The sequence below is a fragment of the Amborella trichopoda genome, chromosome 3 (genome assembly GCF_054954075.1).
Source record: "Amborella trichopoda isolate Santa Cruz 75 chromosome 3, AtrichopodaSantaCruz75HAP2 v2.0, whole genome shotgun sequence".
NCBI classification, from domain to species: Eukaryota; Viridiplantae; Streptophyta; class Magnoliopsida; order Amborellales; family Amborellaceae; genus Amborella; species Amborella trichopoda.
The window spans coordinates 15,440,544-15,460,660 of NC_142338.1; positions in this window are offsets into that span (position 1 = coordinate 15,440,544).

A 20,117-nucleotide genomic window follows, 5' to 3' on the forward strand; every position below is an offset into this window, starting at 1 on the left:
ATTATCAGCAGAAATATGTGCTGAAGGATTAGCATTATGCACAAACCTAAAACTTAAACGTCAACTCGACAAGCAACAAATAACTAAAAGAAAAGAGGTTGGTGATTTTTGCGAACAGTTTGGTTATCACATAGGCAGAAAAATAAACAAGAAAAACTATATAAGAAAAAGAAAAAATATCATAAGGATAAATATAGGCCAGAAAAATTACATAAAAAATATAAGAAATAAAAAAAACAAAAGTTTATAAAAAAATTCACTCCACATACTAAAAATAAAAAGAAAATACATGTATGCTACAATTGTGGAAAACTTGGACATTATAAAAACCAATGTAAAGTAAAAAAGAAAATAGATGCGTTATAGTTGGATGAGATATTAAAAACCAAAATATATAACATTATTGATTATGAGAGTACATCTTCAATGAGTACAAATTCAAGTGAATCTTTAATAGGAAATATACAAGAAGATGATTTTGAATGGACAGATTCTTCAGATTCTTCTTCAGATTCCTCTGAGCAGTCTTCTTATCCTATGAAAGACTCAACTCGTGCCTGTCCCATCCAAACGCACAATCTTCATACCCTAATACAAGAAGATAATTTGTTTTTAGATGTCTCTTCGATTCCCTTTTTGTCAAATCAAGTCATTTCCCTTCTCTTCCTTCCTCGCTAACCTACCTCACCCTTCGTGTATATAAGGAAGCACTCTTCCTTCGATCAGGCAGGTCCCAGAGCTTTCTTCTTCCTTTGCTCTCTCTTCTCTCTCCATCTCTCTGCTCTCTCCATCCCTTTGCTCTCTCACAGTGCTTTGCTCATCTGCTCTATTGCTCCACTGCTCTGCTCATCTGCTCTATTGCTCCACTGCTCTGCTCATCTGCTCCACTGCTCCACTGTTGCTGTCTTGACCTCACAACCTGAAACCACCTCATGCTATCCATGTCTTTTCCTATCTTTCAGCTTTATCGCCAGGTTCTCTCTTATCCTCTTCTCTTATAACTTTATTATGTGTGACTGCAACTTTCACGAACTTCCATCATACTGTCCTCAAACTTGGCAGTTATTCTCCAGTTATTGTATCTGTAAACTGTAAGTGTTTGCTTTTATGTTTATACCGTTGGTTTGTAATCTGTGATACTTCTTATGGTTTGTAATCTGTAAAAATTTCATCTTTCTGTAATAATTCTGTAATATGATATGCAGTTTAAATTTGTTTTCAATATTAAAATCGGCAATCACACACACACATACAGTGGTTTGTTGTCGATATATCTGTTATTCCGTTTATCATTATAATCCTCTTTTTACTAAATTACTACCATATCTTACAAGAATTAATAAAGTAGAATAGTTTAATCTTCACATACCTTCTATAATAGGGTTATATGTCATTTCACTATATCTTGGCGCGTTTTGGTATCAGAGCCAAAAGTGAAAAGTCACAGTAATATAGTAAAAGTTACAATATTATCGCAGAAACCTAAGTAAATTTCCATCTAAGAAAGTTGGTCCGAGAGTTAAGGCAAGAGACGAAAGAAGTCTAGGCAAAGTACCTGCCAAGGCCAGGAAGAGCCGCTTAGGGGAACACACTGGACCCTTGGTCGTCCAGATTGTTATTATCCACAACCTACAAATGGCAAATTTAATTAGGAATCTAAAAGGTAAAACAGTAACTCAAACCAGTCAAACTTTAAGAGTAAAAAATAAGGAAGAAATAATAATAAATGATGTTGAAAAACATATACAAAATTGCAATATTCCCAAGGTACCTATCTCAGATATTTATAATAGGGGAACATTCAATTTAAAATTAGGATATGAAATTAAAACAGTGGAAGAAAGTTTATCAGTAACTCAAAATCAGGAAGACTTCCAACTGTTATCTAGAAAAATTATTGAAAAACATAAAGGAAATAATTATAAGTATTTACATATTGGATTAATACAAATAGCCATAAAACCTTTAACCCATTTAGGTTTAAACAACTCAGTGCTTGTATGCCTAAGAGATACAAGACACAATATCAAATTTGGAAAATATGCAAGCATTTGCTACTCTGTCTAATGAATCTTTTTTATTTGGAATAGGATATCTTATCCATTTTAATACTGTATTTAATGGTTTATAGTTGATAACAAGTCTAGGAACTCCCCGTTCCTTTTCTGCATTTTTATTAACATAATGCACAACTCCATGGTGAAAGACTCGGTCTAATAAGTTTCTTATTTTGAAGTTCAGTAATTTCTTTTCTACATAATTCTAATAAAATCGTATTCATTTGAATTGATCATGCTTTTGTAGGAATTTGTCTTTCATCAATTCCAGGTTCATATGGAAGACTTATACTATGTTTCTTTCTATCCCAAAAGGTGAGAGAGTGGCCAAAGGTGGACTCTCTAGTAGAGCTGGTACTATTTCAAGAGGGCATTTCTCATTGCGAGAATTGCTAGGAGTGCCCATGATAGTGGATAAATCAGGCGGAGTATTATTAATATTAGCTGCAAAGAGTTGTGGTGCAAGTGTGAGAGGTGTATCGTCGTTGGCGTCAGTGTGGCCCCCCCAGCAAAAATTCACGGGTCAGAAAATCGGGTAAGGAATTGGAAGATCCGTGGAGTTGTTCAATAGTAAAAACGCTCCAAGATCTAGTGAAATGACATATAACCCTATTATAGAAAGTATGTGAAGATTAAACTATTATACTTTATTAATTCTTGTAAGATACGGTAGTAATTTAGTAAAAAGAGGATTATAATGATAAACGGAATAACAGATATATCGACAACAAACCACTGTGTATGTGTGTGATTGCTTATTTTAATACTGAAAACAAATTTAAACTGCATATCATATTAAACTGCATATCATATTACACTGCATATCATATTACAGAAAGATGAAATTTTTACAGATTACAAACCATAAGAAGTATCACAGATTATAAACCAACGGTATAAACATAAAAGCAAACACTTACAGTTTACAGATACAATAACTGGAGAATAACTGCCAAGTTTGAGGACAGTATGATGGAAGTTCGTGGACAGTATGATGGAAGTTCGTGGAAGTTGCAATCACACATAATAAAGTTATAAGAGAAGAGGATAAGAGAGAACCTGACGATAAAGCTAAAAGATAGGAAAAGACCTGGATAGCATGAGGTGGTTTCAGGCTGTGAGGTCAAGACAGCAGCAGTGGAGCAGTAGAGCAGATGAGCAGAGCAGAGGGATGGAGAGAGCAGAGAAATGGAGAGAGCAAAGAGATGGAGAGAGCAGAGAGATGGAGAGAGAAGAGAGAGCAAAGGAAGAAGAAAGCTCCGGGACCTGCCTTATCGAAGGAAGAGTGCTTCCTTATATAGACGAAGGGTGAGGTAGCTTAGCGAGGAAGGAAGAGAAGGGAAATGACTTGATTTGACAAAAAGGGAATCGAAGAGACATAAAGGAAAAGAGAAAAAAGTAAAAGCAAAAGAAAGATGCTTAAAGAAGCATCTAGAACAATATTATTTTGTCTTTTTCTGTCGGTAGCACAGTGCTTTGTCGGCCGCACAATGCCTAGTTTTGTCGTATGCGTCGGTGGTTACAGTGTCTGATTTGTCGTATGCGTCGGCGTCTACAGTGTCTGGTACGAAGGGAATCTTGCTATAGTAGCTTGAGATGACCTGTAGTACGGAAGGCATCCTGATACAGTATATGAGGTGATATGGTACAGTAAAGCATCTTCATGGTCTTTGGCTGAATTCATTGAGATCTTCTTCTTCTTCTTCTGGGTCTATTTCTTCTAGTGGGAAATATCGATTAGCACGGTTTGGAGAAGATTGAACTGTTTCTTTTGAGGATACTGGTTTGCGCTCTGCTTCAGCAAATATTTCGCACATTTGTTTTTCCAGAGTTTCTTTGGTAGCATCTGGATTATTTTGGAGCATATTGTAGAGATATGTGGGAAAATCGAAAGAAGTATTGGCTGTATTATATCCAGAGGGATTGGGATTATAAATGGGTTTTTCTGATGGTATTCTTTTTGGTACAATTGTAGTGGGATCCATATTGAAAATGTCCCACCATTTTACAGAGATAGTTTTGCCCAATCGAGGGATATAGGTATAGTCAGCTGTATTATTAAAAGACATAGAGTATTCCCATTTCATGATCCATGAGAGTTGATATAAGGTGACAAAGTATAAGTATGGATCCATATTATTATCAATCTTATTGAATATTGCAAACTGCTCCTATGCTTGCTTAAAAGCAGGAGGTAAAATGTCACTAGTAGAACCCCATATCAAAAACCAAATTTTAAACCAACTGAAAAATCTTTCAAAAATGAGCATCCTAAATTGGATGTACCAACTATGAGAGTTGTTTGGATTTTGGTATAAAAATACTTTATGTCATGCCTCAATGTATACGGCATACTTATAATACTTATAAGAAAAATCTTGATTATTTAATTTTTTCCCTTGGGTGGGATTACAACCCCACTCATCATAGGATAAAAGTTTTTTTATTTACATTTTTGAGTATGCAATCACTCTTGTATTTTGCTGATAATAATGGACTACAGAGATAGACCATGTTTTCATTAATATCGCTTCATAGTATTCACGGGTGTTCACCCCATTGGTAGGATTGAGATGGTTTATGAGGTAAAGAGGAGCAAGTTTGGTTGGGTTCATATGGATATGGTGGTCTTCAATGGTTATATCCATGAGGAAAGCTCTTTCGATGAATATGGAACGAGGAATATTTGGATTCGACCTCTGGGATGGTTTTGATTGAGCAGGTGTAAAGGCTGGAGTTGACGTATTATATTTTGGGTAGGTTATTTGGTGGATAGGTGAAATAGAAGGTGAGAGAGTGGCCAAAGGTGGACTCTCCAGTAGAGCTGGTACTATTTCAAGAGGGTGTTTCTCATTGCAAGAATTGTTACGAGTGCCCATGATAGTGGATAAATCAGGCGAAGTATTATTAGTATTAGCTGCAAAGAGCTGTAGTGCAAGTGTGAGAGGTGTATCGTCGTTGGCGTCAGTGTGGCCCCCCTTGCAAAAATTCACGAGTCAGAAAATCGGGTAAGGAATTGGAAGATCCGTAGAGATGTTCAATAGTAAAATCAAAAGCAGAGAGAATTGCTTGCCAGCGAGCAAAGATTTGTTTAGAAACAAAATTTTGAACGTCTTTTTGCACTATATCTTTGGCTGCTTTGCAGTCAGTTCGAATGAGAAATTGTTGGTTTATCATATCACTTTGAAATTTTGTGACACAATGAACAATGGCAAGCAGTTCTTTTTTTACTGTGGAATAATTTTCTTGAGTAGAATTCCAAGCCTTAGAAGTATACCTGAGTAGTTATTCGTTATTATCAACCTGTTGTTTAAGGATGCCTCTTAATCCTAATTCTGAAGCATCGCATTCAATGATTTTAAATGCAGTCGGGTTAGGAAGAGAAAGACAAGGTAAAGTTTTTACCTTGGTTTTGATCAATTGGACTGCCTTCGTATGAACAGTTTTCCAAGGTGTAGGATTCTTTTTAAGACGGTCATGTAAGGGTTTGGCATCAATAGCAAGGTCTTAGTAAAAATCTATGACATAATTCAGACAACCTAAAAATCTTTGAAGTTCTTTTTTATTTAAGATTTGATGGGGAAATTCATCAGCAAATTGAATTGATCGGTCGATAGGAATAATTGTTCCTTGATAAATATTGTATCCTAAAAACCTAATAGAAGTTTTAAACAAATTAATCTTTTTGGCAGATACTACTAATCCAGCATGTTTAACTGTATTAATAAAAATATTAATGTGTTTAAAGTGTTCTTCTATTGATTCTGAAAAGATAAGAACATCATCAATATACACGATCATAAATTGACAGTAAGCATTGGAATCATCATTCATTATTTTTTGAAATTCTGATGGAGCATTTTTTAATCCAAAAGGCATCACATTCCATTCATATTCTCCAAATGGAACGTTGAATGCTGTTTTATATTTATCTGCTTCATTTATTTGAATTTGCCAGTATTCTGACTTCATATCAAATTTGGAAAATATGCAAGCATTTGCTACTCTATCCATAAATCATACAGGAATAACATCAACATACCAAAATGTCCCTATACATTTTGAATTTATTAATAAACCAAAAATGAAAGAAATCAACAATATGAAAAGCCAACTAAACAATAAAGAAAAATTTCTTTGTACTTTAAAACAAGAAATTAAATATAAACATATAGAAGAACAATTACAGAATCTCTTGATATTACAAACAATTCAAGAACTTCAACAATAGATAGAAACTTCTATTTGTAGCGACCATCCCAATGCTTTTTGGGATAGAAAGAAATATAGTATAAGTCTTCCATATGAACTTGGATTTGATGAAAGATAAATTCCTACAAAAGCAAGACCAATTCAAATGAATACGATTTTATTAGAATTATGTAGAAAAGAAATTACTAAACTTCAAAATAAAAAACTTATTAGACCGAGTCTTTTACCATGGAGTTGTGCAGCTTTTTATGTTAATAAAAATACAGAAAATGAACGAGGAGTTCCTAGACTTGTTATCAACTATAAACCATTAAATAAAGTATTAAAATGGATAAGATATCCTATTCCAAATAATATATATATATATATATATATATATATATATATATATATATATATATATATATATATATATATATATGCATCCACAAGCAATAGTTATATAATAATATGATAATTTAAAATGATTTTCATAAAGACTTAATGGACCTTGCAAGACTATGTAGTTTTCTTAAAACCATATTCATAGACTTAGGCTTTTTTTAAATCATCCAATTTAATTTTAAAATACATACTTAGCCTTTATAAATCATTTTACTGTATTCATCTTTAATTTCCTATCAAGTCAAGTTCATGGCCACAAAAACAAATATATATAGCATTTTATAATTTTATCCAAAGTAAAACATGACTAAATAATGTCTATTAAAGCTTTGACAAAATACTTCCTTTTTGGTAATTATGGAGAATTTATCAATAGATCATCATCACATTCAACACATCATATTATAGACATTATCGAGAGGACGGTCACCAAGACCAAGTTCCATCAGAACACTCCCTTTGTGCTTACATATTTGAATGAGCCACACATATCTCACATGTTTCATCCTTAAGGCTCAAAGCCCTTGATCTACCTTAAGTAGTTCACACTCAAGCACAAGGAGGCACAAAAACTCAAGGCCTTCAAAACCGGTAGTTTCAAATTTGTTAGCACTTATTACTTAATGTCCATACACTTCATACATATTCATAAAACAATTAGCCATGATATAACCAAAGCACATTAAACAAAGTTATTGAATCCTCTTTCTCTATATGACTCTACCATTTAATGTGGGATAAATTTCATACCTCAAAACCATGTAGTGTGGTACCTGAGCTTTCTTAATTCATCGCTTTTACTTGCTTGATAAGCTTTTGTAATCTTGGAAGTGCACGCAACTGATGGAGAATATATTATTCATCGGTTTCATATGTCACGAAGTGTCCATCTCTTCGGTACTTAGATTCTCCTGTCTTACACCGTGAAGAAAATATATTCTTCATCCCATTATTTCAAATATCGCAATTTCGATTCACCCACTGATCTTTAGCAATTCTATGTTACCACCAAGTCTCTCTACATATCCCTTTATTTCGAAGAAACCAATATGTTTTTATAGGTATTGTATTTCTTCTTCTTTTTGCTATTTTTAGATCGAATACTCTTCACATAGAGTCTTTTATCTTGCTAACTCTGCATTACATCTCTCTGAAGTTGTATTATAATAAACCATACTCATGACACACTATAAAGCCTTTTAAAATGAGTCTTAAAGGTCTCCATAATTGGGAATTCAAGGATGTGCCTTAACATACCACATCTTTTAATTTACATATACTCAGTCTTCATTTCAGTGACATTTAGGTCACAATGCAATTTTCTCAGCAAAAAATCAGATTGAGCACCTCTCGATAAAAAATTGTTTCTCCCAATTCTTAAAGAATTTTTTCTTGAAATCTTTTGTGTTGAAAACTAGAATCAAAATTAAATCATAACATCATAGTTTGAATCCCAAATAATATTTTCCTTCAGAGAAATAAATAAGTGACATTCACATCATAAAATAAATCATTTTGTAGAATTCCATGATGAACACTATCTAGTAAAATTATCTTTTCTCTCTACCATTATAGAGTTTCTCTTTTAAACCAAATTTGTTTGAAATTAGACACATAATAGTAACACATATATTTTCACTAGCCTTATATCACTCTGTTAAGTAGGCTTGATAAATATAGATATTCATGTCTTCAATGAATAACATACAAAATTGCAGAAAATTCAGGATGACCTCTTCAATCCAAAAATTTTATTCCTCTCTTCCCGTAGATATTTCTCTCTAAATAAATTTTATTACAAATTAGACTCAGAATGGAAATCTAAACATTTAATGTGGACCATAAAACATTTTGTTAAGTATAAAAATAAAATAATGACTTCCAAGTCATGGAATCGTTGCAGAAAACAGCACTTGTGCACCCTTTAATAAATTGATCATATCTTTCAAACCACAAGAAATTTCTTAATGAAACATTTTTTGCTTAAAATTAGACTCAATTTTGTGAGTTACAGTAAAATTTTAGTAGGAAATAAAATCATATAATTGGTAAGAAAAATCACGAAACTCAATAGACAGTTCTTGGATTTTGTAGGGTCAGAACTGATACCCTTCATTGATGATTCCATAACTCTCAATTTTTTAGGATCTCCCACTGAAATTTTTCAGGTAGATCATACTCTTAAAGAGACAAAATATTACTGAAGTATATAATAAAAATATCTCATTATCTTATTCATATCACTACTCTAAAATAGCCCAGAATACTTATTCTATATAGTGTCTTTTCGGTGTTGGAGTATTTCAATAATTCTTAACCGTAGGTGTATTTCTTGACCACAAAGGTCATTAGCTTTCTTATATCTCATTTTCAAGCTTCATCTAAACTCAATAAAAAGAAAAAATAACTAATGCCATCAAGTATCAATAGCTCTGATACCAATGAAAGAAAGACCTATGTGATCTTTTATCGGGGAATACATTTTTTTTTTTTTTTCACCCCTTTCTTTTGGTAAAAGATCACTTACAGGTGGTCTTTATTATAAGAAGATAAATTTTAAAATAAAATCAACATAACAATAAAACTAAGATCTTAACAACTTGATGTCATTGAAACAACTATGCACTATGTTTGAGAATAAAAGATAAGATTGCAAGAAACAAAAAAGAAGAGTGCCGGAGATTACCTCGACTGGGCTTATTACACGCCACACCGAGTCACCACCATCCAATGGCGTGGGATCAACGGTCTAGCTTCAATCTCGAACCGGAAAAGCAAATTTCGGCCAAGCCACACCAATGGAACATGAAACCCTTTGATCACAAACTCAAACCCTAAGTGAATTTTCTTAGTAACCTAGTTTACGAGAGATGAATTCTCTTTTTGCTAAACCTTAAAACCCTTAGCCGTAAATCCATATTTGAGAGATAGGAGAGAAGAACTCCATAACCTAAGCCCTTATGTTCTTTCACAATGTGAGAGAGAGAGATAAAAAATGAGAGAGTGGTGCGTGCCCCTTTTGTGGGATATGAGAGAAAAAGATGTGAATTAGGTGCAAGAGATAAGGTGCAGAGATTTTTTTTTGGTTGAGACAATCCATATTTATGGGCTTTGAATAAAATTAGGGTTTCTTAGGGTTTTTCTTAGCTTGTCTCTTCTTGTGAGATTGAACATAGACCATCGATCAAGGGTGACTTGTGAAGTGAGAGATCTAAGCCATCCATTCCATAGATGGGTCATCAACATTATGGAAGATGCATGAATCATTATCCCCCATTCCTAAACCATTTTCCCATCAATATATGCATTCTATAAAATTGCATGATCCATGTTACATATTCCATAAGGATATGTCAAATAATATCAAGTAGATAAATACTACCAAATATAAATAAGATAAGATCCATATCAATTCAAATCGACCGTATCTCTTTAAAACAAACTTGCTACAAAATAGATAAAGTCATGGTCAATATATCCCTTACAAGATTTGACCACATGCCAAAAATCAAACTAACATTATCTTAAAAGCAAATAAGAGAATCCAAAGAGGGTGGGGCGTGTCACCCTTTCGTGGCACATATGGGCCCCCACCCACATGTCACATGGTGGGCCCACATGCCACATGGTGGGCCCATGTGCACTATGGGCCCCCATGGAATATTATAAAAAAAATATTATTTTAAAAATTAAATAAAACAATTTAAACTATATATTTGAATTTTTATAACTTTGTAAGAACAATAACTGTATTTTTATAATTCCAAAAATTGTAAATAAAATATTGAGAGATTCATAAAAATTCAAATAATAAAACTAAAATCATTTCAATAATAAAATGAACAAAATTAAATTAATATGATGGGAAAATGATCCATATATTTTAGGAGTCAACAATCATGGGGCACTCCACCTTCAACTGTAGACTACAGACCACACTTGCTTTATCAGATCAACCCAGTGTTTCCTATGACCCACAGTCCAAGTAGGGGCTCATTAGCGGGTCACCAAAGTCCGTGAGCCAAGGGATCGCAATCCCAGTCTGTGGATTTCAGTTCTTTCCCTAGAGACGAGTCGAGGTCACCATGACCTGATGCGACCACAACTCTATGACGCATATGTATATATCTCGCACATGCATACGGTTTACTCAAAGGTGGATATCTGGCTCTCCCAAACGATTTATCAATATGCATGTCGTGTGATGGAACAACATAGATGAGGTTTTGGCCCCCCGTCTCAGTAGGCCACCATCACATAAAAGGTCACACAATCCCTCGGCTCACTCATCCAGGTATGTTTTCGGACATCATCAAAGCCTAACCCATAAACCCTCGTCGGTTTGTTCTTTATGCTCAGGTAACATGCATTTTTCCCAACCAACTGGTCTACATCGTTAAGTACAGATCGGTATCAGCAAACCATTGTTTGCTAAGTATGGTCTACGAGGGATCACACTTCCACTGAATTCATATTCCACTATATCATTTCATTTTACAAGCACTCATAAAGCCTTTAAAGGCTATATAAACCCAACATGTTCATATGCTAAAAACTTCTTGGAGAAATCTCAGGAAAATCAGGCAATGAAAATCAAGAAAATATGGTGTCTACCTGCCAAGTATTAAATAAACTATATACATATGATGGTATACATGTATAGCTCCATAAGGACTTTGGATTTATGAAAACTCAAGAGCATAAGCATGAAAAGGATACTATAAAATGGGATTTTCAACAAGAAAGCAAATTACTCTAGAAATGAAAGAATTAGAGCTATAAAAGTTACCTCACCGAGTAGCCTAGATACCATGAGGAATAGCTCTTATAGCCATGGAACTTTGCTCACCAAAATGGACGAAAGAAGAAGAAGGATCAAGTGGAGTGTGTCTCTCTCTCTTTCTTTCTTTTTTTCACAACAATGTGTTCTCAAGTGCGTTGCAAATGAGGCTATTTATAGGGAATTTCAAGTGTGACATTTTAAGTAAGTTGATCAAGGCTCTTGATGCTCATCACCTATAGTACATGAAAGAGTTTTGATCCTAACTACTCTTACTTATCTAGTTATTAAGATCAAATGATGAGATTTTACACCTTTATCACTCCTTAAAAACCTTAGATTTGATTATTTTACCAAATTATCCTATGCAGAAAATAATTTTCCACAAATGCTATTTAAACATTTCAAAAATGCCCATGCTGATCTTTAAAAATGAATAAAGAGTGAAAGTGTAGGGGTATAATCTCACGTAATTTTGAAACTTTCTATCTTTCATGAAGCTATTTCGTGAGATTCACATAAGCTCGTGCCAATGAAGTGATGCCACAAAAAAAACTACTTTAATAAATCATTTTCTCTCATAGAATAGGGTTTAAAGCCAAAATTTCATGGCGTGTCTTAAACCATAGTCACTTGTGTGTGTGCCAAAAAGACATGTGACTTTATACTCTCGTAAGTCATAAAACCAATTCCCTTACTCAAAACATTATAAAACTCGTAAGTCATAAAATCAATTCTCTTACTCAAAACATTATAAAACCGTTTTGAATTATACAAATGACAAGGATGGACACCCATGGATTTAACGTGAGACCTAGGTAGGTCCATGAGGGTTCCGCTTTGGATGGCACGTGGGGCCCCCACTAAATATCCTCAAATGGGATTTTGTCAAAAAAAAATTCAAAAAAGCCTCATTTTATGCTCTAGAAAAGTTTTGAAACACCCCCAAAATTTTCATAAATTATTTTCTATCATAAATACTCATTGTGGCATAAAAATAAAATGAATACTTGTTAAGTGAGATCTCCAGACTTCATATTTTGTTTACCAGAGTAGTTCCTTGGCTAGTCCGGAATGATGGTCTATTTTCTTAGAATGATCCAATAAGTCTACTCTCCAAATTCTATGGCAGGGACACATAATATGGATTATTAAAGTCACCATAATAAATATCCCATCATTCCTGATATCAGTAGACTACCGGTGTAGCCTGAGGAGCATAGTAATACTCTTATATAGGTGTCCTCTCAAGGCATATGTAGACGAGTTCTTCCCAGTTCGATAACACATTGGAAGAGTGGGTTCCCAAGCTATAGGGTGGTCTCATGTCAGGGTATGGACTGACAAAGCATTTTCTCTGAAGTTAGTTGGGTTCTAACCTCTTCTTAGTTCTTTTAGCCTTGACCAACACATCATCTATGAGGCACATACTCTAAGTATATATCCCTAACATAAAAGCGATTGATCCTCACACATTTAAAAGTGATCTATCTCATTGGTATTTTTCATTGCCTCATGTATTCGGGGTATGTGCTTTTAAGTCCCAATGGACTAAGCAACCGGAATCATCATCTCGCACTTTGTCCTATTGAGCGAGGGAATCTTAGATTTAAGGCCCTTTAATGGGCCATAATTCCAACACCTATAGCACGTGCATTTATAGTCGCACAGGAAGCCGCTCTTCTGAAATGTTATGATCCAACTAAGAAGAATTAATACATATGTGCTTTGTGAATATCCCTATATATGAGTACTTCAATGTCCCCAGGGATATACCTGTAATCAACTAACACCTGAGAGTTTTGGGATTGATTGGGGTGACTTTTATGAGCCATATTAGATGTCTCTGCTAGAGATTATTGTGCATAGACTTGTTGGGTCATTATAAAAGAATAGATCATGATTTTGGGACTAGCCAAATGGAGTACCCGATACTAAAAATTTAGCCATGAGATCTGCCCAAATGAGTATCTTCAACGGAAAATGATTTAAAGATCTTTTTAAAAAATTTTGGGAAAATTTTTGAAACAAAAAAATGAGAATTTTTTAAAATTTTGGAGCCCACATGTCCTACCCAAATGGCCATAGGGTGACACGTGACAGCCCTACATCGGCCCTAAGCTTATGATGTCAACATGATGTGAAAGACCTAGTGATGTCCTCTTGTGGAATTTGTGTATTTGTTTTATATGGCATTTTTTATAGTTTGAAATAAAATTTTATTTTCAACTTAACTGAGTAATTTTGTCACATGCCTAATTGGCAATTGTGCAGCTTTCATCACATGTGCCTAGGTAAGGGGTAAGCCTTGAGAGTTCGAGTCTTTAATGTGAAACTTTTTATAATTTACCTTTTTGAGTGGCATCTTTCTATTTCGCTAAGCAATGTGATATTCTTACAATAGCATCGTAAAATATCTTTTATTATTTCGAAAAAATTAGATGAACAATTTTGATATGATAAAATGGCTCGAAATTTATCTAAAATCTTAGGACAATGACAAAAATTGGCAAGGTGTCATGGAGGGATAATAATGTGAAATTTAATAGCTAGATAAAGATGTGTGGCTATAATCATGAACCCCTCATATGTCATAAATGATGACCTTCAAGAGCTAAGATCAGATCAGTTATAATGCCGCACTACCACCCTATAAATACCCCGACTGGGCTGCATTTCATAACACATAAACTAATTCACTTGGAGAGAGGGAGAGAGGAGAGCCCCACGCCCCACTCATCTTGCCTATTCCTTCTTCTTCCTCTTTTGAACAAAGAAAACTCCATGGCTATATGAGATCTTCCATGATGTATAGTCCAATCAATCCTGCATACGCATGGTAATATCCATAGCTTCTATTCCCTCATGTAAAGAATATTTCCTTATTTACAGTAGCATTTCCATCCATTCATGCCTGAATATTCATGAGTTTTGAGTACCTTGTAGAAGTATACATCCATACTATGTCATATGCATAGTCTGGTCTACACTCTTGTACCTAATACTATCATTTTATCTACCTAATTTCTCTGAAAAAAATTTCAGTTATTTCATTCATATCAGCAAGCATTTAATAATCAATTTAGTACCATATTATCAGATTATGATCTTCAAACATTTCGTTTGAAAAACTATATTTGGATTCTGAAAGAAAGATCTATGTTAACTTTTATTGAGGAATTATATTTTATTTTTAATTTTTTTATATCACCCCTTTTGTTTTGGCAAATGATCACTTATAGGTGGTCATATTACAACAACATATAGTTCAAATAAAATCAATATGCCAATGAAACCAAGATCTTAAGACTTGATGCTGTTGAAATAACTATGAACTATGTTTGAGAATAAAAAATAAAATTGCAAGAAATAAAAGAGAAGAGTGTCGGATATTACCTCAACCGGGCTTATTACACCCCACACCGAGTCACCACCATCCGATGACGTGCGATCGATGATCTTGCTTTAATCTCAAACCGGGAAAGCAAGTTTAGGTCAAGCCACACCAATAGAACATGAACCCTTTTGATCACAAACTAAAACCCTTGGTGAATTCCCTTAGTAACCTTGTTTGAGAGAGATAAATTCTCTTTTTGCTAAACCCTAAAACCCTTGGCCATAAATCCATAGATGATAGATAGGAGAGAGAAGAACTCCATAACCTAAACCTTTAGTTTTTTTCACAATATAGGAGAGAGAGAGAAAGATAACGTGTAAAGATTTTGGGTAGAACAATCCATTTTTTATAAGCTTGAATAAAATTAGGATTTCTTAGGGTTTTCCTTGGCTTGCCTCTTCTTGTGAGATTGAACATGGACCATCGATCAATGGTGACTTGTGGGGTGAGAGATCTGAGCATCCATTTTATAGATGGGCTATCAACATTATGGAAGGTGCGTGAACCCTTATCCCCATTTCCTAAACCATTTTCCCATCAATAGAAATAAGTTAAATTAATTTTAATTAAATATTGTGCATTCCATAAAATACCACATCTCTACATATATTTTTCATAAAATCTATCAAATATATATCAAGTCAATATCTACTTCCATATGAAGTCAACATATAGTCAACACAACTCAATTCATAATTTGACCACATACCACAATTTAAAGTTACCAAAACATAATGTCACATGGATCACAAAACAAAACTTTCCATAAAATAGAAAGTAGTAAGAGGTGGGGCATGCCACAATTGGGAGGCACATGTGGGCCCCACCTTCTAGAAACATAGAGGGCCCATGTGCACAATAGGCTCCCATGATTATTATTTTTATGCATTTAAAATTAACAAAATAATTTTTAGTGAATATTAAACTATTATAAAATCAATATCTTTTAATTTTATAAATCTAAAAATTATAAATAAAATATTCAAAGATTCATAAAAATTCAAATAATAATTATAAAATAATCATTATCATAAAACAAACACAATTAAATTAATTTGATGGGAAATAGATTCATATGGTTTAGGAATTGAATCAACAATTATGGGGCACTCCACCTTCAAATGTGGACTACGGACTACATTTGCTTTATCAGATCGACCTAATGTTTCCTATGAACCACAGTCCAAGCAGAGGCTCATTAGTGGGTCACCAAAGTCCAATTGATAAGCCAAGGGGCCGCAATCCTAGTATGTGGATTACAAGTCCTCCCTTAGAGACGAGTCCAGGTCACCAAGACCTGATGTGACCACAGCTCTATGACGCATAGGGGGACCTCTCGCACATGCATTTCACCTTAAAAGGTGGATTTCTAGCTTTTTTGAACAATCTATCGATATGCATGCTGTGTGATGGCACATGAATGGAGTTTTGGCCCTTGTCTCTATAGGCTACCACCACATACAAGGGTCACACAATCCCTCGGCTCACTCATCCGGGCATGTTATCCAACCTCATCAAGGGCTAACCCATGAACCCTCATCGATTTTTTCTTCATGCCCAGGTAACATGGGTTTTTTCCAACTGACTGGCCTAGATCGTTAAGCACAGTATGGTATCTGCAAACATCGTTTGTATGGTAAGGTCCACGAGGGACCACACTCCTACAGAGTTTATGTTCTACTACATCATTTCATTTTACAAGCACTTATAAGATCTTTAAAGGCTACATAAACACAATATCTTCCACTTGGCCTTTGAAGGCTTTACATTCTCTTTTCCTCACTTTTCTCATCCCTATCTCTCTCTCCCAATTACAATTTACCTCTCAAGCATTTTTCATTTATTCTCTTTCAATAAATTAATCATGGTTTTCACAACCAATCCTTCACAAAAGGACTTATAGAGGTAAAGTTTTTTTTTTTTTTTGGCTGCTCAGATCTCATCCCAAAAGTGGTCGTAGTCCATCTTTCATATCGCATCGCGAATCATGAACCTACTGTCATAGAAAATTACATGTACCCTCATCGCATGGGGTCGTATATTCATGGGCTCAAATGAGTTCTTCAAACAAACTGTTCCCTTTTGTAGCCATACAACCAACGCTACATATCCAAGTTCCATGGGTGAACAACATTATAGTCTGTTGGTCCAGCTAGCCTGCTAAATACTACAAGGTGCCCTCACTGAAATATTTAGTTTATCTAAATCTCGATCTTTTTCAATCTTACTTCATTCCTAAGGTGATAGAAACATAGTTTAATATGCTTGGAGCTCTTATGGAATCGCGACTCTTTTGACACCTATATTAATGTCGTATTTTCGCAAAAAATCCTTACTGCCTCACAACACACAAGGTGAAGGTCAAGTCGATTAAGAAATTACGGTCTCATTGGTCGCCAAACAGCATGCTACGTACTCTGCCTCCATGGAGGATAGTTCCACCACATCCTGTTTATTTGATTTCCAAGAAACTGTACCGCCTTCAAGCATGAACACATATCCAGATGTAGAGTTCGCATCATTTGGATCCGTGAGATAACTTGCACTTGTATATCTGAATATCCAAGCAGCTAAAAGAAACGCGCGGCTGTAGTAGCTCCTACTCAATTATTGCACATATATATATATATATATATATATATATATATATATATATATATATATATATATATATATATATCATAAGATAGCATAACAAGTTTCAAGCTATATGTAATTTAATGCCCGTTGGTTTCACAATATGCGCAACTTTCATGAACTACAAATGTTCAACCACACTAGTCATCTTGGTAGTAAATACATACAAATCAAGTTATCTAATTAAAACAACATGTGTCAAGGAAGCCTAGCATGATGGCCTTCCTTCAACATTCCCTATGCTTAGGTAATCAAAGATTTTAAATAACTAGAAACATGAGTCAAGGCACATGGGTATTTAAAAACTAGTGCATGATAGTTTTTCTCCAATTTTTTTATAAATACTATAAAGACAATGTTTTTCTCTTCAATGAAAAAATATTGACTTGGTATATATATATGCATATACATTCACAAGCAATAATATGACGGTTTAAAATGATTTTTTATAAACACTTCGTGGACCTTGGAAGACTGTGGTTTTTTTTTTAAAACCATATTCATAGAGTTAGGTTTTTCTCAAATCATCAATTTTAATTTTAAAATACATGCTTAGCCTTCATAAATCATTTTACCGCATTCACCTTTAATTTCCTACCAAGTCAAATTCATGACCACAAAAACAAATCATAAATACCAGCTTATAATTTTATCTAAAATAAAGCATGACTAAAGAATGTTTATTAAAGCCTTTACCAAATATTTCATTTTTAGCAAATATGGAGACTTTATCAAGAGATTATCATCACATGTAATACATCATATTATAAACATTATTGGGAGGATGATCACTAAGACCAAGTTCCATCAGAACACTCCCTTCGTGCTTACATATTTGAATGAGCCACACCTATCTCTCGTATTTCATCCTTAAGGCTTAAAGCCCTTGATCAAATCACATTTTAATGTGTATTATTACCTTAAGTAATTCATACTCTAGCACACACAGGGTATTAAAAAATTGGCTCTTTCAAATTTGTTAGCACCTATCACTTAATGTTCATACACTCCATACATTTCATAAAACAAATAGCTAAAAACCAAAGAAGTATATGAAACTTAAAATAAAAGGGTTACTGAATCCTCCTTTCTTATATGATCTTACCATATAATATAGGATAAATTTCATACCTCAAAATCATGTAGTGTGATACCTGGGCTTTCTTGAATCTTTGCTCTTACTTGCTTTTGTGATCTTAGAAGAGCATGTAACTGATGGAAAATATATTGATCATCAATTTCATATGTCAAGAAGTGTCCATCTCTTCAGCGCTTTGATTCTTCATTTCTCACACTGCGAAGAATTAATATTTTTCATTCCATCATTTCAAACATCACAAATTTGATTCTCCCACTAATCTTCAGTGTTTCTTTGCTACCGCCAAGTCTCTCTATATATCTATTCATCTCAAAGAAACCAATATACTTTTATAGGTATCAATTTTTCTTGTATTCCCAGATCGAATATTCTTCACATAGAGTTCATATAAAGCGTCTTATTTTGTCAACTCTGTATTACATCTCTCTGAGGGTGTACTATAATAAATCATACTTATGGCATACTATAAAACCTTTTAAAATGAGCCTTAAAAAGGTTTTCATAATTAGGAATCCAAAGATGTGCCTTAAAATGCCACATCTTTTAATTTACTGTAGCATAGAACATGAGCATCCCACAATAAAAATATGATATCTCTCAACTTATAAAGATTTTCTTTCCGACTTCTTTTGAGTACTGAAATGGACTAAAAAAATATAAAACAATGCTCAGTTCCATCCCTAAATCACCCATTTAGTGAGTCTACCTTTTAGTGACTTTTACATCATAATGCAAATTTTCAACCGAAAATCAAGTTGAGCATCTCTAAATAAAAAATTGTTTCTCTCAAGCCTAAGAGAATTTCTTCCTAAAATCACTTGTATTGAAAACTATACTCAAAATCAAATCATAACATCATGGTGTGAATCGCAAATAATACATTTCTTTAGATAAATAAATAAGGTGATACACACATCACAAAATAAATCATTCTGCAGAATTCTAGAATGAACATTGTCTAATAAAATTGTATTTTCTCTACCCTCATGGAGTATTCCTTTGAGCCATAAAACATTATGTTAAGAATAAAACTAAAATCATGACTTCCAAATCATAAAAATAGTTTTCATTACAGAAAACAGTACTTACACACCCTTTAATAAATTGATAATATCTTTTAAACCGCACAGAATTTCTTAATGAACAATTTTTTTTTGAAAGTAAACTCAATTTTGTGAGTCACAGTCAAATTTCAATTAGAAATAAAATCATATGGTTGGTGAAAAAATCATGGAACTCAATAGACAATTCCTAGATTTTGCAGGGTGAGAACTAACACCCTTCATTGTTAAGTCCATAACTCTCAATTCCCATAGGATCTCCCACTAAAATATCGCAGGTAGATCTTACTCTTAAAGATACAAAATATTACTACAGTATGCAATAGAAAAATATCTCATTATCTTTTTCATATCACTACTCCAAAATAGCTTAGAATATTCATTATGCAGAGTGCCTTTTTGGTCTTGGAATGTTTCAATCAATTGTAACCGTGGGTATATTTCTTGACCACAAAGGTCATTAGCTTTATTATATATCATTTTTATGCTT